Source organism: Micromys minutus (genome assembly GCF_963924665.1).
Source record: "Micromys minutus genome assembly, chromosome: 13".
NCBI lineage: Eukaryota > Metazoa > Chordata > Mammalia > Rodentia > Muridae > Micromys > Micromys minutus.
The window spans coordinates 32488931-32515367 of record NC_137982.1 but is presented as its reverse complement, the minus strand read 5'-3'; the positions used below and the strand labels follow the sequence as shown (position 1 = coordinate 32515367).

Sequence of the window (26437 nt, the reverse complement as noted above, 5' to 3'; positions counted from 1 at the left end):
TCAGCACAGAGAACATATGCACATCGGTGGAGGGCATAGGGAGAAAACATGGTGCATTCTGGGAACTTCAGCTAGTTTAGTTAAACAATGGCTTACAGTGTGTGCCCTAATGAATCTGAACTGGAGAGATGAGGAGGGGATTCCCTTACCAAGACCACTTCCTGTCTGTCAATCAGTTCAGACAGCACTCTCAAACTGTACCTATTGGGGAATTGTAGGCAGGGAAGAGATTTGATTAGATTTGAATCTTGCAGTGATCACTAGTACCAGTTTTGAGGATGATCTTTGATATAATTTTGTTGATAGCAGGCACAGCGGGACACACCTGTAGTGTGCTGAGGTTGAGGCAGGAGGATTGATACTTGTGGATGAGTCTAGTCTCCAGAGAGAGACCCTGCCTCCTTTCATTTCAAGGAAGCAAGTACTTCATGGCTTCTCTCAGTCACCACATCGGCAGTCCCCATTCCGGAGGTTTGAGGCCATTATTAGATAACACGTAGGGCCACCTGAACAGAACACCATAGTAACTGCTGCATGGCTGTTCAGATAACAGAGATGGTAGGACAGCCTGGGGTGCCAGCAAGCTGCTCTGAGCTGCATGCAGTTGAAAGCTTAGGAACTGTTAGGGAGGGTTACATCGCCCTACTCTCTGAGTCTGGCTACTAACAGAAATTGGAAATATCTTTCATGGGTACTGTTGCTAGGTCCATGTTTCCTTGCTCTGCTTGCCACAGGTCTTTTTGGCTTGGAACTTTAGTTTGATGTCTAGAGACTCTGCTGTGATTCTCAGTTCAGTTTTTCTGAAGCATCTAGTATCCGATGGCTTCGGGTGTTTTTTGTTGACATATATTTCAAAATTTTGCAATTTTCTGAAATTGCCCCCCACCCCATTTGATTTTCATTTTGAAAGGTCCTCTGAATGTTCATTGTTTGATAAGGTAGCTGCTAACCCCAACCTACATAGAGATGCTGCTGTCTCTAATGAACCTAATGACTTCAAGTTGAAAGCCATTGAAGGAGATGCTGACCCTTGGAACAGAAGGTTAAGGTCGACTACTCTAAGAATTGAGAGCAGACCACGAAGGAGCAAAATGGCTACCCTTCAGGCAGTCAGACTTACTCGCTATCCTTGCTGGCTTAGCCCCATATACCAGTGTCTTCTGCTAACAATGAGTCAGTTTTGAAAATGAAGTGAATGTGAATAAATTTATTTATAGAATTCTTTGCGTAGTTGTGAGTGGTGTGCCAAGAGTTACTGGGGTTTGAAAAAAGAAAAAAAACCCTTGCAGTTGGAAGCTTTGACCCACGTCTGTACTTCCGCAATGATTGAAGGCTCATTCTGGTGTGCTTGTGTTTTGTTTAAACTTTACCTGTGTGGATGCTACTAAGTTCAAGAAGATAACCAAAGCACTGTACGAAGGGTATAAGAAATCTTTTTAAGTGATTTATGATTCCCATGAGTTCCAATATTTTGGTTTAACCCCCTCCAACCCCCCCCCCCCAGCAGTTGACTGTATGGAATTTGGAAACTGTTCTCAGCACACCTTCCTTGAAGGAGAACTGTTTATTTCCCACCTCTAAAACAATAGCGACAGACATGAGAATGAAGCCAGTTAGAGAACATTACAGTAACTTGGCTTCTACAACGGGCTGTGCGGTTAGTGGATTATGCCAAAGGACAAGACATTTTGAGAGCGGGGAGTTTAGTCGCATGAGCTCTGGTCAGAGTGAGAGCAAATGGATGTTCCAGCTGGACGTGAACTAGAGAAGACACTCTGCGTGGTAGTTCAATGGTAACTGCTGCAGGAACGGTTTCAGGTTATTCTAGAGGACCTTCTCCCCTCCTGTAATTCATGTGTAAAGTGGTAATGGGTACGTTATTGGCTTCTCGGTTTCTGAAATGCTCCTTTTATGCAGCCGTTCATATAAAAATCTTTCCAGTCCATTCATACTAACCCTTGACCAGCCTGTGAGGTAACCACTTCCGTAGAGGGAAGAAACCTTTAAATTGCTCACGTTGACTTTTAAGATATGTGAGGTTTCCTTTCAGACGTCTGTAGCCCATCTTCTTAGAATGCAGAAATGTCTCGACTAGACTGCTACAGTTCCGCTTAACTCCTCTTTTTAGATCACGGCCCCAGAACCTAACTGGCATTCATTTGATGATGCTCACTGTTAGTGAGGCAGGGCTTGGGTTGTGCACAGCCAAAGGGCGTCTTTCCTGTCTCAAGTCTAGGGCCGCAGCTGGGAGCATTTGGTGACTCCGTCTCTCTGACAGACCACTCTTCCCATCCTCTCACGTCTGGCTGCTGATGCTGTCATTTGAGCTGTCATTGGGACTGGCAACCTACAATGAGTGCCTCCACACAGGCTCTTCGAGCTTCCCCAGAACGTGACAGTCAAGGTCCAAGAGCAACTATCTCAAAGGGCAGAAGATGGGAGCTGCAAATTTCTAAAGGTCTGATCCGGGATGGAGAGATGGCTCAGTGGTTAAGAGCACTGACTGTTCTTCTAGAGGTCCTGAGTTCAATTCCCAGCAACTACATGGTGGCTCACAACCATGTGTATTGAGATCTGATGCCTTCTTCTGGCATATCAGAAGACAGCTACAGTGTACTTATAATAAACAAACAAACAAACAAACAAGCAAAGCCTGGATTCCAGGTGAGTAGGTATAATCCCACCGTAGTGGGAGGTGAGCACAGAATTTTGGCACATGTTCTAAATGGTTGCAGCTCAGCTTTCTACATCTCTCTGTAACCACCTGTCTCAGTTCTCTCTCTGCATCCCTGTCTCCTCCCTGGCCCCAACACCATCTCTTTCTCCATGAAGCACATGTATAAAATCCATTTATGTGTCCTAGATCATGACTGCCTAGTTCTTTTCTAGTGATTTTTAGTAGATGTCAGAGTCTTTGAACGTAAGAACCAGGCCTCATTTACCTTTGCATACCTCATAGCAGATAAGTTCCCTGAACGGAGCATTCAATGTCAAAGCAGGTCTCAAATTTGAGAGCCAGATGGGTTGGGAGTTAGTGGTGGTTGAGTAGGGAATTGTAATGAGCAAATCAAACGCTTCCCTTGGAACAGAGATTATTTCTGATGTTGAATTTTAAAGCTAAAAAAAAAATACTCTTTTTCTTTGTTATACAGCAAAAGTTATAAGCTACCCCCTCCCACATCGCTATAAAATTAAAAGAGGGTTGAGTAGAGTTGTTGTTGTGTTGTTGTTTTTGCTATTTACCAGGTCAATCTTTAACCTTGACATGGCGGTCATGGTATTTATTTATTCTGAAAACTATTGGTTTTAGTCCATTTACTGGGTCAATTTAGAGAGTAACATCCAAGCTTATAAATAAAAGGAAACAGAAGCTTTGGATAAAAATTCATGTCTTGCAAGGATAAGAATTATTTCATGAAATTTTCAGTTTCAGTTTTATGTATGCATTCCCCGTAATGAGTTGAAATGTAAAATACATTTTTCTATTTTAATTAGATTTAAAAATTTTATCAGAGGCCTTCTGTATAAATGCCGTGTGTACACACCAATCTTATGGTTAATCTTTTTTCCTTTAATCCTTTCAAAGTCTTTCCCTAGGAGTTTACCTATCAACCCTTCTGATGAGCTCACATGCATTTTTTTTTTCTCTCCATGTTTTGTTTTTAATTTCTGCGTTAGCCGTTCTGCCTTTCGTCCCCATACCCTCTACCCTATTTCTTGCTAGGTGCGGCAAGCACGTGACTATAATTCCTGCATGTAGAGACAGAAAGACCAGGAGTTCTAGTGTAGTTTGGATTACAGACAGCAAAAAGGATCTAATTATTCAGTTTGGCATATGTTGCTGATCCCCCCCCCCCCCTCCGCCCCGAAGAAAAACGGAATCAGCTTACTCTCTTTTTGTGTTCATTCTTTCTGGTGTGTTTGTATGTGTGTATGAATGCAGGTGGTGTGTGCATGCATGTACTTGCTTTTGCGGAGTTCAGCAGACTACGCCGTTGCTTGTTTCTCAGGTTAGAACACACCTCTTTTAAGACCACTTCTCATTCGCCTTGATAGGCTGGTTAGCCAGTGAACCCCAGGAAATTGTCTCTGCTTCGTTGGAGCTGGGATTACAAACCCGAGGTCTTTAAACAAATAAACAATAACAACAACCACACCCAAAAAAAAAAAAAAAAACCACACACACACAAAACAAATAAGGAATCCCATTCCCATCCTCGGGCAAGGCAAGTACTTCACTGTCTAAGGCCTCTATCCAGCTCCATCTGGTTTCTTAGTGAGACACAGCTCTTACAGAGTACAGTGAGCAACATCTCCGCCTGCAACTCAGTTTTCCTACCTACCTGCATTTGTCTGTGTGAGCATTGTGTGTGTGTGGGGTGGGGCAGGTTATTCTGAAGTTCTCTTCGGAGCCAGATGGGTACGTGACTGAATAGGTAGATCTTCTCTGATTGTTTTCTTCGAAATGTTCGGCAGTCCCCCCGCATCTGTAGTTTTACTTTCTGTAATTCCAGTCATTGCATGTTGTCCTAAGACCCCAAACAGTACAACGAAAAGTCCTGCAAATAAACAATTTCTGAGTTTAAAGTTGCTTGTTATTACGAATAGTATGAGAGCATTCATTATACTGGTCCATCCTTTCTGGGACAAGCATTGTTCCTTTGTGCCTAGTTTCAGGGCTACTTGCCTGCGAGTCATTTAGAAACCATCACAGTCAATCAGATCGGTTATCTCAGAAACTCTTACTATTTAATCATGTCCCTAAAGAACAAGAGTGATCATATGTATACGTTTACTATAATATCAGAATACTATTAGTTCTCACTGTTAATCCATTACTGAATCCAACTAACCAGTTAAGCTTTTGGTAGGTATGTAAGGGGGAGCTGAAGACAGGTACATGTGGATATGGTAGGGGGAGCTGAAGACAGGTACATGTGGATATGGTAGGGGGAGCTGAAGACAGGTACATGTGGATATGGTAGGGGGAGCTGAAGACAGGTACATGTGGATATGGTAGGGGGAGCTGAAGACAGGTACATGTGGATATGGTAGGGGGAGCTGAAGACAGGTATATGTGGATAATTCCAGTGTCTCTCTTGGAAGAGGGAGGACCATTGTAATAATGATGTGTGTGTGTGTGTGTGTGTGTGTGTGTGTGTTTATGTTCTGCGGAGCTCATGGCAGTCAGAGGACAATACTGAATGTTGGTTCTTACCTTCCACATTGGTGGAAATGGTGTTTCTTGTTGGCTGCTGTATTTCACGCTAGCTGGCTGGAGAGCTTCCTTCTCTCTCTGCCTCTCCTCATGTCATAGGAGTGTTGGGGCTATGAGCCACAATGTCTGGTTTACTTGGTTTCTGGGATCCAAACTCAGGTCCTGAAACCTGTTTTTCACACTGAGCCATTCTTACAAGCTAAGCCATGTACTGCTTAGTTTTACGAGGTCTCTGACTGGGTTGGGAGGTGTTAATCAGGGGTGCAAGGTGGGCTGGTGAAGAATTAACTGGGACCAGCTTAGCAGAGTTAAGAGGAGGAAGAAAGGGGGTGTCATTTCAGGAAGATTTCAGAGAAGAAAACCTTACTTGAATCTCAGAACAGGATAGAAACATAAAAATTAATTTGCGATTGCTGCTTTGCCAAGTTATGACATTTTAAATCTCAAAACACAAGGGTTTGTTCCCTTACAGTTTTGTGGATTCTCAGGGAAGATTTGCTTCCTTGGGCTGGTGGCCCCTTCTGTCTGTAAAGGATCACCACTTTCTCCCTGTCCCTCTCTTAAAGGGAAGCTTGTGGTTATATTTAGGGCCCACCAGGATAATCTAAGATAATCAGCTCACCTCCAAATCCTCATTTAATTGCATCTCTTACTCGAGTCCCTTGTCGAGTAAGTGGCACTCACAGGTTCTGGAGTTAAGGATGTGGACACACACCCAGGTTTTGTTTTTCAAGGATTTTTTTTTTTCTTGACAAAAGGAAGGAACATCAGATATTCAGAGCCAGCTCGCTCCCCCTTTTTAGTATCATGTTGATCTTACCGCACAGCACCTTGTGAATTTATCTTCTTGAAGGCGCCTGTCTAGTGAGTCCCCATTAGCTAATAAAACTAGTTGAGTCAAGATTGACATTCAGGTTGCTCTTTAGTGTGAGAGCACATTGAGCTTTTGGGTCTTCCTTTTGCAGGCTGGTTCAGCCCCTCCTCCGTCCGGTTCTTTCCTGGCCAGCTTGGTTCTTCCTTTGCCATTTCTTCCTTTAGCTCATAAGGCGCCATCCTCTTATCCCAAAGGCTATTTTCCTCACGCCTGCAAACTTCATGACGTCTGGTGGTAGGAACGGTGTCTATCTCCATCTGATGTGTGAAATGACCCTGCCGGCAGGGCTGTGCTCTAGGTGCGGAAGGGGAGACTCCTTCTTTCCAGCCCCATCCAGTTTTCTGTGGCTAACTACAGTCTGCACTTCCTGGGATTTCTCTCTCTGCATCTTCTGTAAGGACATGAGGCTCACACAGATAATCTAGGATCATCTCAGCCCCAGATCCTGAACCTAATTAGTGTAATTAATTTGTAAATACCCTATTCCAAAGCTCAGTGTAAGTCAGGCCTGTTGTGGCTGTGACGAATATATGAGGGAAACAAATGAAAGGGGCAAGGTGGACTGTGGTTCTGTGTCCCCAGACGCTAGTGGCTGGTTACCGCTAGGCTAAGCTTATATGCTGCAGCCTAAGGGCATCGAATTGTGAATCCATCTGTGGATTAATCCACTGAAGAAATCAGCGTTTGCAGTCACATCTCCAAACTCTGAACCCCCATTTGGGGTTCAAGCCTTGAGCATCCAAACCTTTAGGGGGCTCCTTCCACAAATAAGGACATCCACATGCTCTAGGAATAGGAGAGGGACGTGACTTCTAGGTGACACTAATGGCACCTTAGCCTGAAGTGAAGTCATGGATTTTTTTTTTTTTTTTTTTTTTTTGGACTGGGGTACATACACAACCTTTTGTTTTGCTTTGTTAATGTCTTGTCTTCCTTTTTGGTAGGAGTGGAGGAGCTGCCTTTGTGTCTCTTCACCCTTCAGCAAGAGTCTGGAAAGAGAACCAAGGTGGTGTTGCAGTTGACGAGAAGAGACAAGCCTGGTAAGCTGGCTGGGACAGTGGCTTTGGAGGTCTGCTGGATGAACTTGGAGGCCTATTGGCACACTTGTCACTGTTACTTGAGAATTTGTCATGTCTGCCACTTGGAAGTCTTTAGTTTCATTGGAATAGAATAATCCTTTCCAGTGGAGTTTAGCTTCAGCCTTCAGTGTGGGGATGGTGGGGATATACCATTCTGCCCACCATTTCCCAGAAGATGCTTGTAGGCACCTGAAGGTGACTTCCCTCTGTGCAGCGGAGGCTGGAGTCAGAGAGGGTAGCCGGGCATCCTTAGGGGTGGTGGATTTACCCCACCTCTGCATGCATAGGTGCTGTGGGTCACGTTCCTGGGAGCACGGTCTGCTTTATTTGGTTTAATTTTAAGGTTATCAGTGTTTTTTTGTTTTTCCTTTTGTCCCAGATGTTCTTCCTTTGACCAGATGTGGCCATTCTAATTCTCTTAAAGTGAAGCTATAACTTTTTTGAACGGAGGTGATTCATTTTAGCCTCCACCCCGTTTTTTTTTTTTTTTTTTTTTTCCCAAGCTGGTTATTTAGCGGCCAATTTCATCTTAAGTTTTAGTATAATAGATGAATCCATGGATTGTAATGTAACCATTGCTTAGAATGACAGTGTTCCATCACAATGGACATGTCCATAGCGTGTTAATCCTGTGCTGAGGTGTCCCGGTGGAAAGGGGGTGCAGAAGATACATGGAATTCAGTGTTCCAGGTGGCCTGGAGTGTTAGGCAGTGTGGAGCCAGCCTGCTGGTCTACCACACCTTAGCCGTATGATATTAGAGGAGTAACATAGCTTCCACGAGCCGCAAGTGTTTTTATCTGTAAAAAGGAGATAACTCATTGTATCACGGTGTATGTTGGGAGGATTCAGGATAATAATTTGTAGATAAATCGCTAGCACAGCAATGTCTGGTACCTGAGGAGTATTCAGAATTTTGTGTCTGCTGGTATTTCTCCTACAGGAGAAGCTGAGGCAGAGGAAATGGTTGGCAATGCTATCAACTGCCTCCAGGACGACTCTGACTCTGGTGGTGTTCCAGGGCTATGTCAGTAACAAGAGCAGTGGCTGTGTGGCTGTGGGTGTAGGAAGGGGGGTGGCTTAACCAGTTGCCTCTCTGATCTGACCCACTTGCTACACTGAGCTTTTTTGAGACTTCACTTACCATTCCTGTGTGGTTTCTGCCTCCAAACTCAACGGGGCTATCTGGTTTAGAAGTGTTTTGATTAGCATTAAATTCTTCCCCCTCTTCTCCCTCCCTTCCCCCTTCTCCCTCCCTCCCTTTTCCCTTCTCTCTCTTTCTCTGTCTCTCTCTTTCTCTCTTTGTAGTCCTGGAGTTCACACCCATGACCTTGTGCATACTAGGCAGTCCTCAGCCTAAAATAACTGAAGGAATAACTGTTAAACCTGAGAGGTTTATCTGTATTGTGGGGCTTCTATAACTGTGGTGTGATTAAACACATTGTCCTCTGAACTAGGAAACCCAGAGTTTGCACAGTCTCTAGTAATAGGTGAATGTCACGACAGACCCCTGCCCAGAGTGAACATTGGCATTAAAAAGTTTCTGTGGATTATATACTTTTTGCTTACATTTTGAGTACAATAATATTATTTCTGCCTCTTCACTGGAAGTGGGAGGATAGCAGAGATACAGCATCTCGATGGGAAAATGCATGAATGTGGTGGTTAGGACAGGCAGTGAATTCAGAGGGCCCAGAATACCCTGTGCACTCTGTGAAGTGTATTGCTAGCATGATCTTTGCTATCTGCGCACACTTTGGAGCAAGTGTGTATGCAGCACTTTGGTAGGTCAAAGTAAGGAGCGTTGCCTTTGGCTCTGGATTGTGGTGGTTCTGTTTTTATCTATCTATCTATCTATCTATCTATCTATCTATCTATCTATCTATTTATTTATGTGATGTTCATAATCAGGCATATGTCTATAGAGTGTTTGGTGGTTCTGTTTTATTTATTTATTTATTTATAAAACTAATGTTCACAATCAGGAATATATCAATAGAGTGGTTCCTCCTAAAAGCCAAATAAACCCTGTGGCTCTGTGATTGTCTTACAGGATAAATGCAAGGTTGGTCTTTTTCCTTTTCTTCTCCTTCCAGGGGCTCCGTACATGTTTATATTGTATAGTTTATTCTCAGCCTCAAACTGAGATTTAAAATTTTGGGGGGGTCAGAAGCCAAGGGTAGAGAAGATGGAGGGTTAGACATAAGGCCTAACATGGTGCTGAGTAGGCTATATGAACAGCTCCTATTTTTTGCCACGCCTGGTTGCTTGTGCTTTCTTGGGAGAAAGTCCTGGCTGTGCTTCTGTAACCAGCAGGGGAGAGAGAATTGTGGCTCTGCCAGGTCTGCAGCCACGAGGATATTTATAGTTCGCTGTGAGTAGTTGGGAGTCCACCCTGGTCTGCCTATGCCTTCTGACTGAACGTTCTGTTTGTTCTTGACCTGGACCCTGCCCTTGTCTGCCAGACAGTAGTTAATGATAAAGTGCATGGCTGCAGGGTACAGTGAGTGACAGCTTTGGCGGCTCCTGGCATGCAGGTGCTTGTGCTGTGACCGACCTGGGTGTCCAGCAAGGTGGAGCTGTCCTCTCTGCTGCTCCGCTCATGGTTTCCATGGTCTCCTAGCTTCCCCATAGCCGAACTCATGGGCATGGGCTGTGTGAGCTGAGGTTTTATTTATTTTTTGTTGTCCTTTGTTTTGTTGTTGTTGGTACAGGGTTTTATTTTGTAGCCTAGGCTGGCTTTAATCTTATGATGTCTCTTCTGCCTTAGCCATGTGGGATTGCAGACCTAAGCCTAGGTTTCAGTCCGTTTTCTATAGCCACTAGCTTCATGCTAAGATGTATAACACCAGGGGAAAATGCGGATTCTGAGCCTCCCTGGCTCATCTCTCCATGAATTCAGGTCAGACACCTAGACTGGCTTCACAGAAAGGCCTGAAGTAGGCCATTCTTGCTGTCCAGCTTACCGCAGGCTAAAGAGCTTCAAGGAAACATTTGACTTTGTCCCGGTTCTCATGATAAGGTAGAAGGGGTGTATTTGGATGCTGTGAGAGAGAGGGAGGATGTGCATGCTTAGTTTGCATTTGCAAGGCCTAGGAAGCTCAGGGAATCATTCTGACATTGAACATTGAACAACTGCTGTCCAATGCTCAACAAGTAATATCCCTGGGCCTGTCCCCATCCCTTATTGCCCTGTTCCCATTTTCCACTCCAGTAAAGCAAGTCACTGTGGGTGGGTCAGTCTTCGTCCCATCCCACCCTAAATCCAATTCAGGACGCATGCTGCTGGATGTCTTTGCTCAGCATGAACTCAGAAAAGGAGCTTTTGGTATCCCATGTTGGATTCCGGGGGTGTTACCGGAAAAGCTAGGATGCAGGTTGGACAGCTGTGGTGGAATGACTCTAGCACGCGTAGAGGCCCTTCTTTATTACAGGGGAGCACTCTTTATGGGTCTCTTCCATTTTGTTGCCTTTTAAGAAGTAGTAATGTCTTCTGGGTAAGTCTGGCTTTCCCCAGAGGCAGAGAGCTGGGGGATGCGCAGCTAGGCTGGGCTGACTTTTTCAAGGTATCAGAGGATGCTGTGCTCCTTGGCTCTTTGCTGTGCCATAGCTTGGTGAGTGCTCACACTTCACTAGTACATCAGAGACTGGTGTGAGATGGCTGTTCCCCACAGGTTGCATTTGTCTCCGAAAACATATGCTCCAATTGTATGTGGCCAATTCAGCTTCATTTCTGGTGGCTGTGCTGTCAGCTTGGGGCTGGGACTGGTGGAGGACAGGCTGTGTTTTGGCAGTATTTCAAGCCTGGAGCAGCCTCCTGCAGCCAGCACCATAAGCTGTATAATTTGTCTACGGAGGCCTGTGCATTACAGAGATGAAAATTCCTTCCCTGACAGCACTCATTGCTTAGCATGCAGCAATTTGGCTGTCAGAAACAGCTGGCCCTGCAGGGTGGGACAATAGAAAGTCGAAAGCCTAGAGAGGCCACCGCTTACTCAAGTCTCCCACTGCGAGAGGATCAAGTTACCTTATGGAGACTGTCGTTAGGCACCGCTTCCTGGGAGCACCAGCCTGTAGCTCCGAAGCTCGGTGACGGTTCCTTTCCTCTTCTGAACGGAAACAAAAACAACAACAACAAAATTAAAAGTGAATGGCTAACTTTCTCTGCAGAGCACTAGAGACACGGAAGGGCGGGGGAGGGGCAGGAGGGATCGCCGGGCACCAGTGTGTCCGATCTCTTACATTTTTTTGTTTTTGTTGTTATTGTTGTTGTTCTGTTTACTTAAGATGGGTGCAGAAAGGACCCACACGTGGGTCCCTGTAAGCCCGGTTTGACCCTATAGTTGAGAGCAGAGCACGCATGTTTTCCAGACAGCAAGACAGAAAAGGACCAGGGGCTCAGTGGCTGGAAGCTCCTCTACCAGAGTGAACTGGAGTGTGGCTGGCTTTGTGGACCTTTCCTGTAGGGACTTGATATCTCAGAGCAAGATCTAAGGAAAAGGTCACTTCAGCTTGGAAGGAGACGGTGGGCCATGACAAGAGGATGTGTTATCTGGGTTTAATGACACTAGATTTCCTGTTAGCTCGTACATTAGTGATGGACTCACTGTGATGTCTTATAGACACTTACACTTTCTGAAGAAAAAAACTTTAAAAAAGGATCTTCTAAATATTATTTTTACTTAAAACTGGACTTCTTAGAGAGGAAGTTTCCCATTATATCATTTTCTTCTCCATTTTTCCTGCTTTTTTTAAATATTTTGCTTTATTTTTAGAAACACTACATGTCAAAATGGCAATCAATAGTCTCGCTACAGTTTTAAGTGACGCTGGCTGGCTGTCCCCTTCCCTTTTTGAGTCTCACAGCTTTTCAGAGGTTCAGGGTGGATCAAGAGAAGTTGGGAATTTATTGGTTTCTGAGTGGTGTCTCCACCAGTACTTTTTCACCTTTTTCTCTGTTATCTGTTTCCTTTCTACTGGATAGAGCAGGAGTTTCCCAGATGTTGTTTGGATTAAAGAGCGTGTGACTGGGGGAGGAGCAAAAGCTTTCTTAATGATAATGACAGAGTCAGTCTGGCTGGTTCTGTACTGACAGGAAAAAAGGGGAGATAAAAACTCCATTAATGGTGTGTGCACTGCCTAAGTAGCCAATAAAACAATGCTGTGCTCACTGGAAGCCAGCCCCAGATTGGCAGTGCTTCGTGCCAACTGCGGGAGACAACAGCTGCAAAGAGGGAGGGAGTATTCCCAGCCAGCAGCCGCGGTCACTGATTGGCTGGGGGGCGGTTCTTTTGTTCCTTTCCCCTCCCCCTCTCACTCCGCCTCCTGCTCCCTTTCCTCCTCCTTTTCCTCTTTATCCCCCCCCACCCCAAGTCCTTTCCCTTCCATCCTCTCCCCTCCTTCTTTTGCACAATTTCCACGGTGAACCCCTCTCAATGTTCAATGTTCCAGAGATTGAACCACTTCTGATTAAAACTTAATGGGAGAATGAAGTTGGTTGGTTAGCAGTTTTTAAACTATGTCTGGGTTAGTTCAAATTTGTAACCATAGAAATGGGTATCACAGAACACTTTACATTGTTTCCGCTTCTGAGTGTTGTTGACTCTCTCTGTTCAAAGCAAATAGTACAGAAAATACTGTCACGGTGATGAGAAGGTTAATAGAAGGCGCTGACCCCCATGCCTCATTACTTGAGTTGGATTCTGGGTATTCACCAAAGAACCAGCCCACAAACCTTGTCCTCTGACCTCTGTGTGTTGTGTCAGATGGGCCTGTGGATGTGATGTGTGCGTGTACACACACACACACACACACACACACAAACCAACCGTATTGTCTCATTCTAGAAGATAAGAGAATGATGTCAAATGTTGGTCTCATAGGCACTCACTCCATGTTCCCCAACCTTGACTCACAGGAAGCCCTCCTTAGATGCCTTCCACGCTGGGCTCTGTCCAGAGGGGTAACATATTTTCTCAAAAGCCTTTAGGTTTCCAAAGGAGGAAAGAAAAATTGCACTGTACTGAAGAGCTAGGACAGGCGGTCCTCTCTCTTCAAAAGAGTTGACTGAATAACTGTTACCTGTAGGTTTCCAGTCTAGGTTAATTTGCCCCCTTTCTGTTTTGAAAATTCTGAGAAGTCGGCGTCCTTAGCTTCATTTTGTGAAAGAAACACAAAGTCTGAGGAACAAACACAGTCAGTCTTCTCTTGATGTTCACGGTAAGATCTGGAAGGAAAATATTGTGACGACAGTTGGGTATTTTTGACACACGGTTGTAGTGGACATCAGCAGAGGTGGATGTCCCCCTGCATTCTGCCTGGGGATGGTGACCTAGGATCCAAGAGTTTAAGCCTTTTTTTGTTGTGAGGATAGCAGTTGAGGAGAACAGGGCTCATACCTAGGCACTCTGGGGGAGATGATTGTGTCCTGGTAAATATTTTTGTTTGGCGTGTGCACACGTGTATGTGTGTGCTCACGTGCACATCATGACACACTTGTGGAGGGCAGAGGAGAGTTTATAAGAGTTGGTTCCCTCCTTCCACCATGTGGGTCCCAGGGACTGAATGAAGTCTGAGTCTCAGGCTTGGCGATAAGCCCTCTTTACCAAATGAACCCTCTGGCTAGCACTAGAGGAGGTTAATCTTGAGGAAAATACCTGGTGATATGCTCACTTAGTAATGAGGCTTATTTGTTTATGCCCAGGAAATATCAGGCAGGAGGAGACAGAGATTAGATACAGAGGGAGGGACAATTAAGGAATACTTTGAGATGTAGCCCGCCCTTCTTTCATGGGAACTGCTTTCTGAATGTAAGCTGTCCCTGGGTTTCTTGCTGTAAACCTCTCCCCCAAAGGCTACTCCCAGGCTACACCAAGAGGCCTAGCATTGCCAAGCATGGTTTTGTTTATCTTTTGACTACAGATGGCAAAGTAAGATCTGTGAACAAACTGCTCTTTTAGACAGAACCTTTATGTTAGGCATCTTTGGAAAAGCGTGTTAACTTTTTCCTCCTGCAGTTTTCATTTAGATGGCAAACCAAAGCGGCGGCTCTGTAGAAATGTGACCCATTTGGCGATTAATATTAGATAACCTCTAACACGTCACGGTAGCTCTTCAGTGCAGATTGTCTAGATACCAGGACGTCACTGTCAGTTTTGTATGTTTCAAGTACCCGGATGTGATAGCCTGTTTTTCTTTCTATATGTCATAGACATTTAAGTGGGTCCAGAATATTGCTGGTAGAGGGCTGTGTGTCCATGTTGATGGAGAATGGTAATGTGTGTGGAAGACCTGGCTGCTGGCTGCTGGCTGGCGGGGCTCTGGTTTCAGTTTTCTGTTTGCTAGTGGATGCCTGGGGTGTGAGTAGGAACGCACACGCAGTGGTCATTAATCTGAAGGGTTGCCTTTATTCTGCTGGTAAACACTCCTGGTTGAGAGATCATTGCTTTTACCATTGGTTTTAGCCCGGCTGTGGGCAGAGCTGGGTTGCAGTCCATCGTGAGAATTGCCAGGTGATTTATTATTCATAGTGGAAGTAAAGATGATCCAGTAGGGCTGAGTCAGCACCTGCCTCTCCTTGCCTTCTGCTGTGGCTCCCAGACTAGAAGTCAGCAGACACAGGTTGGAAAGAACTGCTAGGTTTTTCTTTTCTTTTCTTCTTCAAGTTGGTAAAAGTGAAATCTATTAAGGAAAGGAAGGAAATGAGTGTTAAAAAGGTCAGGGTTATGGTCGCGGCGGTGTCGGTAATGGTGATAACTCACCATGAAATGGCGCTTCTCTCTATCAGCCTCTCTTCTGAGAGCTTTATATGTATTAACTCCCGTCATTCCTGTAATAACTGTGCCAGGCAGGCACGAGTTTTAATCTAATTTTACAGATGAAGGAAATGAAGAACACGTAGTTAGTGCCTATGGCCTTGAAGGTAGCAAACGGCAAGGCTGGGACCCTAGCTCAGGCTGTCTGGCTCACGCTGGGTTTTAACTGCTATCAGGGAGGAGAAGAGATTGTGAGGGAGGAGAGTGCTTGCCATTTCCTTGGAAAACCAAAGAAAACATGAGGATCGTACTGTGTGTGTGCACATGGTGGGGACCGAAAGGCAGCTCCAGGGAGCCCCGTTTATCCTTCTTAAGCACACTCTGGGTCTATCTGCTGCGTCCAGGCCTACCTCCAGGCTGGTGATTAGATTTTAGCATGGAAATTTTTTTGGAGGCCACAAACATTCAGACCACGCCACTGATTGAAAAAACACTCATGATTCAGTGTGTGTGTGTGCATGTATGTATATATATGTATGTGTGTGTATTTGTGTGTGTATGTGTGTATATGTGTATGTGTGTATATGTGTGTATGTATATGTATATATGTATATGCATGTATATGTGTGTGGGTATTTATATATATGTGTGTATATGTATGTATGTGTATCTGTATTTATGTATGTGTATGTATACATGTGTGTATATGTGGGTATATGTATATGTGTAAATATGTGTGTATAATTATATTTGTATCCATGAATTCATATTGTTTATAAGAAACAGTAGTGCAGTGACTGGGTGTATGATATCCTAGGTTCCTTTGCTAACAGGTGGGAAGCATCCATATTTTTCTAGAGAACTTACTTGTGCATTTTCAGTGCAGACGGGACCCTACTTCTATGGAATACTTGCAGATAAGCATTAAAGATATGTATTTGTCTTTGCCAAGGGCGCCAGGAGTTGACTTTAACTCAGAAGTAGAATTAAGGTATATTTTATTGGTGTGTGTGTGTGTGTGTGTGTGTGTGTGTGTGTGTGTGTGGTTGGAAAGCTTATCCAACATTATATTGAAAATAAAGGGTTTCCAGACATGCCGGTGGCCACACTTTTTTTTTGTGTCCAAAGAGCATAACAATGGGGGGAAGCTTCATGGTGTGTTAAGTCAGCTTAGGGCTGGTGATAAGTTCTAAGAGACTCAGTGTCTCGTCCTAAAATAAGGTCAGTACACACACAGGAAGGGAAAGCGGTCCATCTCAAACCCCAGTGACTACCATGGGCCCTTAATACATTCAAAGTTAAAACTAAGAAGCTAGCCTTTTTCTTCCTGCCGATGGTAGAAGAAACCGAGCCATTCTAAAGCCCCAGAGATTTAACACTTCCCTTTGGGACCTAAAATGTACAAAGGCAAAGTCAGAGAGACAAATGCAATGGACTAGGGCTTAGTCATCTGAAAACAGTGGGTTTTTCTAAGAATGTCGACTGTAGTGACGGAGAGACTGCTAAGGCTATTTCCTTTCTGTATCCATTGCATTTTCACGTCCTGCCTTTAAGGAGTTAATTATGCATGATGTAAGACTGGGTAAGTGTTTGTGAGTGAGTTGCCCGTGTGGAAGGGACGATCACTGGCAGTTGTGAACTGCATAGCATGGGTGCTGGGAACCAGCTCAGTTCCAAACCACCGAGCATGTCTCCAGCCCTTCACATCCTGTCTCAATGGAAGCAGCTCCAAGAGTATGAGCTGTTTGCCATGTCTAGCCCAATAAGATTCCACTTTGCGTTTCCTGAGACTACCTACCATATTCCCATATAGCCATTAGTAGGACCAGTAGGCTCCATGTCCAGTGACCTTGCTGTTTTGAATAATCCTTGCCTGACCCCCTCTCTTCTGCCTACTAACTAAACTCAGATGGTCTCTGGGCACCAGGGACCGGAGGATATGGGAAACCAACTTGTGCAGATGGTGCTGGTTAGTTGTTATAGTCTTCCTGTTGGGACATTATTGAGAGCATTAGCACATGGGGAAACAATGGGATGCCAGATTATTTCTAGTTTTTCTTGAATTAAAGCATTGCATTTTATCTGATGTTTGTGTGGATTAAACCTAGGCTCTTGCATGTACTGGGCAAGTGCTGACCCATATCTCACTCCTTACATTTCTTCTTAGATTCAGGTGTAGCATAAAGTTCACACACATGCACACACACACTCCCATGGTTGTGTCTTAGGGTTATGTTTCTATGATGAAACACCATGATCAAAAGCAACTTGTGGAGTAAAGAAGTTTTTTGGCTTACACATCCTGAATCACAGTCCATCAAGGGAAGCCAAGGCAGGAACACAAAGTGGACAGAAATCTAGAGGCCCGTGCTGATACAGAGACCATGGAAGAGTGCTGCTTACTGGCTTGTTCCCCATGGCTTGCTTGCTCAGCCTGATTTCTTACAGAAATCAGCACAACCAGCCCAGTGATGGCCCCACCCACAATAGTCTGGACTCTTCTACATCAATCACTAATTAAGAAAATGCCCTACAGGCTTGCCTTCAGCCAGATCTTATGGAGCCATTTTTTCAATTGAGCTTCTTTCCTCTCAGATGACACTAGCTTGTGCCAAGCTGGCACAAAAACGAACCAAAGAGAGATCGTTTTAATTAGGAGTAATACAAAAACCTTTGTGAAGTTGGTTGTGGTGATGCCTATCTGTCTGATCTCAGTACTTCGGAGACTGTAAGAGGAGGATTGCATGTTTGAGGCCAGCCACGGTCACACAGCAAGTTCAAGGACAACCCAAGATACATAATGAAACACTCTCAAACAACTGAGCAGTCAAACCAAACCACTCTGTGAATGAGGTTCTGAACTGGGGGTGTAGGCTTTGCCTGCCATGCACAAGGCCCTGGGCGGCTTTCTAATTTACATTAGTCATTCTGTCGCCTTTGGGAATTGGGTTATTGGTGATAAATATAGATCTTTCCTATCAATTGTTAGGTAAGATGCGTCTTCAGTGACGTGACATCGCAAATGACCAGAAAGTCGGCGCTTCAGCTGGTGCTGATGTAAATTAAGCACAGGTGTGGAAGACGGAGGTGGTGAAGAAGAGTGTGAATGCCACCAAGAGCCGGCAGGTTTCATTTTTTTAAGAGGAACCTATCAAAATGAGGCCGGGTGCAAAACTACTGTAATTAATAATAACCCCCAAATCAAGAACCTGTCATCCTGTTAGTGGACTGAATACTTAATGGCACGAAATGAAAGTGTGGAAACAAACACCTGTGCTTTGTGGTTACTGATACAAAGTTGCCTGAGATATGGAAACCGGGTATGCAAGTAGCAAAGAGAATGTGCTGTTGGTAGTAGCAAGTACTCTGGAAATAGGATCATCTCCAGCCCTTCACCCGTATTACCTCCTCTCTGAAGTATCACTGGAACTTAACCGAGCCTCCTGAGGGGCTTCTCCCAACTCTGGTAGATGAGCTACAGGCCCCCCATCCCTTCTTTCAGTTGTTTCCCAACATCTCATGAGTCCTTTCTTAGATGCTGTCTCATGTTAATTATACCAGCCTGTAGCCCTCCCATAATCTACAGATACACACAGCACTGCAGACACCGTCGGGGAAACTGTAGTGAGCACACTGTTGTTATGCTATGTGTTAATCAGACTTTTTTTTTTTTTTTTTTTTGTTTTTGCTAAGATAAAATACCAGAGGTGACTGGCTCTTAAAAAGTAAAGATTTATTTTGGCTTACAGTTTTATTCTGTGCTTGCTTAGACTTAAAGTCGCATGGTCGGTTTTGATGGAAAACATGGTGAATGGCAGAGGTGTGTTCACTGCTGGTGTTGGAGTGAGGGTAGGGGATAAATAAAGGTGCCAATGTCCCTTTCAAGGACATGCGCCCCAATAACCTGATTTCCTTCTACTTGGCCCCCCTTGCTAATGATTTTGCCAACTCATAATAGGGACACAGACTTGTCTTTCTACATGAGGTGTTGTTATTTACAATCCATAATACACGACTTTTCTCGCTGCAGACCCTTTACTTCCCGTTTGGTAAACACACTGGAAGGAGGCCAACAAGAGACGGCCCTGGTGCAGGAATTGTATGGGGCATGGCTCCAAGTGACCATCTCAGGAATAATTTTCAGGGAAAAAAAATGAGCAGTTTTCTTGTAAGATGAAGCATCTCCTTCCTTAATTTTACTGACAGCATCTTAATTTCCAGTAACAGTGCATCATTAGTGTGATGTCTGAGGGTTGCCCCTCAGTCCTGCCCTCTTCTGTGATTTAGAAAGATTAGGTCCTACTAGAATAGATGGGACTTCTTTGCTTTCCAGTGTGAGTAGGAAGCCATGGGTGAGTGTATATTTTTAGTGTTTATACCTTTTTGTATAAAGTAAAAACTATCTGTAGCTCACTTTTATTAAGTTAGCACTGGAATGTGTATATGTATATATTGTATGTATGTATGTATGTATGTATGTATGTATTGTATGTGTGTGTGTGTGTGTGTGTGTGTACATTACTTTGACTTAAAAGTGAAGACAACATTAAACAGAGGATTCCAAAAGACCTACTTCCCTCATGCCATTAGCATAGCTCTTTCTCATCGTTTATATTTTTGGAGGTTTCCTTCTGCTTTGAATCCATTATCGGGATATACCAGTTGATTCATCGACGTCTGCTAAGGAGCCGTCGTCATTTATAAGATGGTTTCTGATGTTTTGCAGGTGAAAATACAGCTTGTCTTTGACAGACGGTTCTGAGTGCTGCGGTGGTGGCGGTAGAGAGTGCCGGGTGAGAGGGCATGGATCTTAGAGAGCGTGTGGACTTGGGGCTTCAGCAGGTGAATCTGAAGCTGGTCCAAACCAGTGGGCTTTGCCGGATTTCCAGGAAAAAGTCATTCTGGGCAGCCAATCACACAGGTGGTTGAGATATCAACAGAGCCTCGTTTTGGGGTGCTGCCTGTGCGGGGCTGAATCTGGCAGGCATCCAGGTTTTTTTTTTGTTTTTTTTCCCCCTACATCTCTTTGGGTTCTGTTGTTCACTTATCCCTCAATTGGTAAGCAAATTAAATTCCAAGCAAATCTTTTGAGTTAAGAACAGCTACATTACATGAAAAATGTTTTTACTTTTTTTTTTTTTTTTTTTTTTTTTTTATGAGTGGGTTGTTGCTGTCCTCAGTACAGGAGAAGATTGGAAAACCATCTTTAATTAAAGAGTATCCCTTTTTAGTGTGATTCTTAAAGAATCCCGCTAGCAATCGTAAAAGAAACATCTAAGTAGAGAAGCTTTGAGCTAGTGGGGAGTGTACTGACTTGGGAGACTGCGGTTCATAGTAAGAGGCAGTAGGTATCAGAGAGGGTAAGTGACTTCCCAGAATCACATAGCACAGGCTCAGAGGGACATTAGGTCACTGGCTTCGTGCTTGCTCCACTAGACCTTGCTAAGACACGTGTAACCCCACAGAGATGGGAAGCTCCAGTGAATGACTTGGGTGCATACCTATGCAGTCAGTGGTAAATGCAGGGTTGGTTCTTGCTTTTTTCCCCACCCTCCACCCCCGGATATCACCATCAATTGATTCTTGATTTTTATTTTGTGTAAACTCACTGTACAGAGGGCTGACGAGAGTGCTTGCTGATTTGTTTTGGAAAGGATATGACCCAATTATAAAAACCTAACATCAGCAAGTGAGCCAGAACAATTATAATCCTAGCATTTGGGAGGCTGGAGGAGCCAGGGATTGGGGCTAGACATCGTAGGACCTGGTCTCAAAACAACAGCAAACCAAACCAAATGATATATAAGAGCTTATGTTTCTCCTTATTTTATTTATTTTTGAGAAAGCATTTTCATCTTGTAGCTCGAGCTGGCCTAGAGTTAACCAGGAGTGAGCTTTCTGTTTCAGCATCCTAAGTTTTGGGGTCATGAGTGTCTGGCAGCATCCCTAGCATTGAGGCTGTGTCTCTCATCAAGAGGCTTTCGGGGTAGTTGTTTAGATTGCTCATGACAGGACTGGCAACCACTTACAAGGTCTACAGCGTGTCTGACACAACTACAAGGAGGTGAACACATACATGCAAAAGCAAGGTTGCATAAATCATTGTGCATATTTTATTTTTAACTTTATTGGACTTCCGCCCTCCCTCTCTTACTCTTGTGTTCTTGGCATAGGGTCAGTTGCCTTAGTAGCCGTGGGAATGTCTCTATGTCTATACGCCTGTGGGCAGATAATAATTCCGAATGAAAGCAAATAGGACAGAGCGTTGGACCGTTCTCCAGTCACTTTTGAAGCTTAGGGAGGAAGTGACTTGATGGCTATTTAGGTTAGTAACTGACATGCATATAGTAAAGTTCAGGAACCCTTGCTTCTTTATGTTTCTGCTTTGAGTCTGTAGCTCAGGGTAGGACATGTCACGGTGGCTCTAAGTCTGAGTTTGCCATTGTGAGTGCCTTTGTGTTTTCTGTAATTTAGACTCTGTCTAAACCCTATAGATTTCAATCTAGTGCAATGTTAGACCAGGCGTTTGGCGATAATGAGCAAGATGTTGAATGCCGAGTCCCCCTGCTTTCTGGAGTGTCTTCCTGAGCACCCCAGAATAAAGCTGAGTAGATCCAAAATGCCAGACACCCCATTAGAAAACCAGAAAATCTGGTCCTGGCCCAGTGGGTGGCATCACTGTGAACTCTTTGTGAAGGTGCTTTGAGATCAGGAGCTGATGAAAGCCTGGATGTTGTTCTGTGTGAAGGTAATCATCAAGGATTACTGTGTTCCGGTGAGTCAACAGTTAAAAACATGGGTACCTGACGGTGGGGGAGGGTAGTGCTGGGGTGGGATGCACTCTTGAAAGCTGAATCCAACAGTCTGAAAAGGAATCTGCTTGCCATTCTAGTCTGGTTTGGTTCAGGGGTAGTGGGTTGGGAGAATGCACATGCACATCCAAACACACGTGCTAAAATAGTAGACACCTTTGGGCACAGATAAGAGGAGAGACCAGGGATGAGGAATCGTGGAACAGTGTGAGCTGTGTGGGTTGCCTGTGAGGGGTGTCTTTCTGTCTTGCTAGACTATTCCTCTCTGAAGTCATACCCCCTCCATAGTGAGGAGGTAAGCTTGGGGTGGGGGTGGGCTTGCATTTTAGTCTCTAACCTTTGTTACTGAGATTACTTATTTAACTTATTCTGTTGTATGTGTATGAGTTCTTTGCCTGCCTGCATGTCTGTATACCATGTATGTCTGGTGCCTATGGAAGCCAGAAGTGAACGTTGGATTCCCTGGAACTGGAGTTATGAGTGGTTGTAAGCTGTCCCGCAGGTGCTGGGATCTGAACCAGGGTCCTGTGGAAGAGCAGAAAGTGCTCTTAACCACTGAGCCACCCCTCCAGCCCTGGTCTGTAGCCTTCTTGTTTAGGGTCTTAAGAATTTGTTTGAGCTTCTGCCGGTAGACATTGGACTCTCAGTCTTTCCTGTCCCCCTTTTCAGGTTTTTGTGTGGAACCTTTTACGATACCTACTTAAATACAGCAACCATAGATCAAAGTGGTCAGGTCTTAGCCTTTTTCATATATGATTCTCATTGCTGTTTTCACGCCTTAAGTGCAGACTTTATTGTAAGCTGATAGTAATGAGCCACTTAGTGCCCTCGCCTTCCAATGTGGCCGCTCTGCAGGGACATCACGATGCTGGCTTTGCCTGTAGGAGACTGGCTGCATGAACTTTTGGGTCAGACCACGTGACAGACATTTGGCAGGGCTGGGCTTCAACACAGGGCTCTGGTGCAAGCCTGGAGTTCTACTATGGCCTGTCGCCTTTGTTCTCTCAAGTTTCATCCTTGAACCTCTTTATGTTTCTGGCACAAGTAAGTGGGTCTTTGGTTGGACAAATGAAAAGGATTTTGATGGACCGCCAAAACCACTTCAGTGGAGAGTTTGGAGGTTACAAAATATAAGCAGGTTATCTTCAGAAGTGCAGTCTGGTACTTAATTACACTGTGTAATTAAGTAATCCACCATGAGTCCCCCTTCTCAGCCAAATTATACTTTAAATTCTAGAGGGGAGTCTCTCTGATAGCTGGGCCCTAAGTCAAGTCCCTGGGAGTGTTCAGCCATCCTTGTATCTTTGGCTGTTCTAGGCTGGGGGCAGACTTACATGTTTTACCTTAAAACACCCCAAAGATTTTATTTTTCACATTGTGCCATCTTTCCCTAACTCTTCTCCTCTTAGAAATCCAGTGTTTGTTTCCTACTCCTCCATACATGTATGCCTGCAGGGAGGGTGGTACTTCTGTGATTGAATTCTTCCCAGAGGCTTCTTGGATAGTGTACTATATCTGTTTTTTTTTTTTTTTTTTTTTTTTTTTTTTTTTTTTTTTTTTTTTCAGAATCTAAGAAATTCAGTTATCAAGGGAATGGAAAATGTATTGTAAGTCTTCTATGAGAGTTAAAGGAATCAACACAGAGGCGTTAGTTGATGAGAGGAATCTGTTGATGTCAATGTGAAGCAAGGCTAAAAGGGCCCTGTGGGTTGAAGGGTAGGATAGATTGACAGTTTTTGGAGTCAGAGCAGGAGAGGCACGTAGGAGAGACTCAGTCACGATTGCTTGTAGCTGTTGCTATGTTCTAAGTGTGTGTTTGTGGCCCAGTCTGCTAGTCTTGGTGAGTCATCCTTGCAAATAAAACCAGTTTATATGCATAGCATACTGTATACAAATCCTAAGTGTGGCATTCCAAGAAATAAGTTTCAGAAGCAAAATACATCTTTAACTTGGCAGCTTTAATGTTCAGCTATGTGTACTACTACTGTTAACGTAGCTCGTGGATTTGAATGTAGGTTATTGTATAGGTCAACAAACTTTATCTCCGAAGGGCCAGATAGTAAATATTTTACGTCTTGCAAGCCATAAGGATGCTGTCACAACTATCAGCTCTGCCATTTCAGTGTGAAAGCAGCCAACACACTATATGTAAAATGAACACATGTGTCTGTTCCAGTAAAACTCTTATTTATAAAAGCAGATTGTGGGCTCCATTTTGCTTGGTATTAGAATACTATTCATAATGTTTGCAAGTGTCTACCAGACTTTTATATTTCTTATAGGCCATAATCTTTTGTAAATGCCACCAAGTATATTGTGTTATTTTAACAGAGTCTTCTTGTGTCTGCGAGAAAGAAAAGTTTGGATTTTATCATAATCATTATTGTCATCATCATCGTTGTTATTATTTCTGAGATTGGTCTATATTGTGCTCCTCAAGCTGGTCTTCAATCCCTGGCTTAAGCTCTCCTTATTTCCGGAATAGCTGAGGTGACCCAGGTGTATGTAACCATATCTGATTTGTTTGGAAGTAATTTAAGAATGGCTTTTTTTTTGTTTCTAGAGAAATTTTTAGAAATACCTATAATTTTCCCCCAAATCCAAAGATTAAATTTTGTTAATATTTTGAAAGTAAGGAAGCATCTGCCCTGCTCCACACCCCTCTCTTTGTCCGGCGGTGGTGAACAACCTTTGCTCACTCTCCATCTCCTTCTCAGACCTTTAGGGCTGCTGATGTTCAGAGCGTGTGCCTTACGTTTTCCTTTTTCATTGAGCTGTTGGAAATTTTAGGAACTGGTTAAGTCCTTCTGCCCTCCCCACCTCCATCTAGAATTAATTCTACTAGTAACAGTAGACAAGACCTGTCTTTCTTGCTTATCCCCATAGCCAGAGTAGGTTAATTTTAAAGGAGACTTGAAGGCTGCACCACTGAGCTATTCATCCAGTCCCAAGGACTTTTGTGTTGGACTTAAAGGACAGGATGGTGCTGTGCAAGTGGTTAGTGCTATTATTTGGAGTTAGTAGGTTTTATCATTTTCTTACTGTGATACTTTACCCAGTTAGGAAAGGGAACCCAATAAAATCAACTCTGAACATTCAGTTCTATACTAAATAAATAAATAAATAAATAAATAAATAAATAAATAAATATTAAGAGACAGTTTAAGCTGGTGACAATTAAGGGCATAGACTTTTGGAGTCAGAAAAATATGGTTTCTGGTCTTAATCGGTTATGAGAAATATGAACATGGTCACTTACTTAGAGTGTCTGAATGTAACTCTCTTATGTATAAAAGGAATTGTACTCCCATTCATGTTTGCTGTAGTTGATAAGATTAAATTGGGCAACATAAATACTGTGATGAACTAGTGTCAGAGCCGAGTGTCTGGCTGATTTAGATTCCTTGCAGCTCTCCAAGGTGAGAGCTATTTATATTTACAGTTTCATGTGGGGAAAGCTGACAAAGGTTAAATGATGTAGGAAGGTCACAGCTTGCCTACCTCCAAGTCTATGTTCTTATAGGATATCCTACTTCTTTAGGTAATTTCATTAATAAGTGCTGTCATTTGTTTAGGTAATACGGCTGGGTAGGTAGAAAGTACAGCTAGGGGATTATTTCAAGAAAGACAGAAACTCTCAATGTTTGGAAGCTAAGAATTGAGACTTGTCCTGGTTTTGTTTTCCTGCTGTGTATTTTCCTAGTGTAGGAATTCTCTGCATTGGTCCATTCTCAGGAACCGGTGTTCCATGTGGATTTCTAAATCCAATCATGCTCCTCTAAACTTACATACAACAAACTTAAGACCATGGTAAGTAGCCAGCATTGAGGTTAGAAAGTTGGATTAGATTTCTCGCTTTTCCCCCCTTGAGGCCACCCTCCCCTCCTTCACAGGAACATGTCAGGATTTATGGGTTAGGTTTTCACATGGTTTGGTTAGCTGCCAGTGGCTAAAACTCATAGCCAAGCAAATACATTGGCCAAAGTTTTAAGGAAAAAAAAAAAAAAAAGCTTAGGCCTCATAAAAGTCTAGTTCGAGTTGTTGTTGTTTATTCTATGATCATCTTATAGCACAGATTTTAGTTGGTTCTTTAGTTTGTATTATATTTTAAATGGCTCAAGGTTTTGAATACAGCCATTTTGGTTTGACTTTCATTTCTGCCCAGGTTGCTTACTGAATGAAGGTTATGTGTAGGTAGGAAGGTTCTACATGGGACATTTGAGGACCTAAGATATTCAGGATTTGTTCAACACTGGAACTCTATTTTACTATCTTTGCAAACTTCTTTATTTAAAAAAATTATTTAGTTTTTTAGATGTATTCATTTTATGTGCATGAATGTATATGTGTTCACCTGAATGTATATGTGTGTGCACCATTTGTGTATCTACTGCCTGTGGATGTCAGAAGAAGGCATTGGATCCTCTAGAACAGGAGTCACAGATAAACCAGCATGCGGGTATTGAGAACTGAACCTTGGTCTTCTACAAAAGAAACAAGTGCTCTTAACTACTGAGCCATCTCTTCAACCTCCTTACCAAATATTTTATCTTTCGAGCACATCACAGTTTTGACTTCCATTTTCAGGTCTTTAGATAGCCTGGAACATTTGGCAGTAAACATTTAATTACACGTAAAGTTTATTATGACTTTCATCCTGTAACTTTTGAGCACCAACAGTATACTAAGTATGATGAAAGAA

The 26437-nt window shown here is 43.6% G+C and overlaps 1 protein-coding gene across 1 annotated transcript in view; it reads left to right on the top strand.

Annotated features, from left to right (window-relative positions):
- ACVR1 (activin A receptor type 1) overlaps positions 1 to 26437 on the top strand; it is a 117712-nt gene that overhangs the window by 21204 nt on the left and 70071 nt on the right. Inside the window, exon 2 of the mRNA XM_080928016.1 lies at positions 7037 to 7132. The gene's annotated coding sequence lies outside the window, so the exon portion shown is untranslated. The remainder of the gene's footprint in view (positions 1 to 7036; positions 7133 to 26437) is intronic.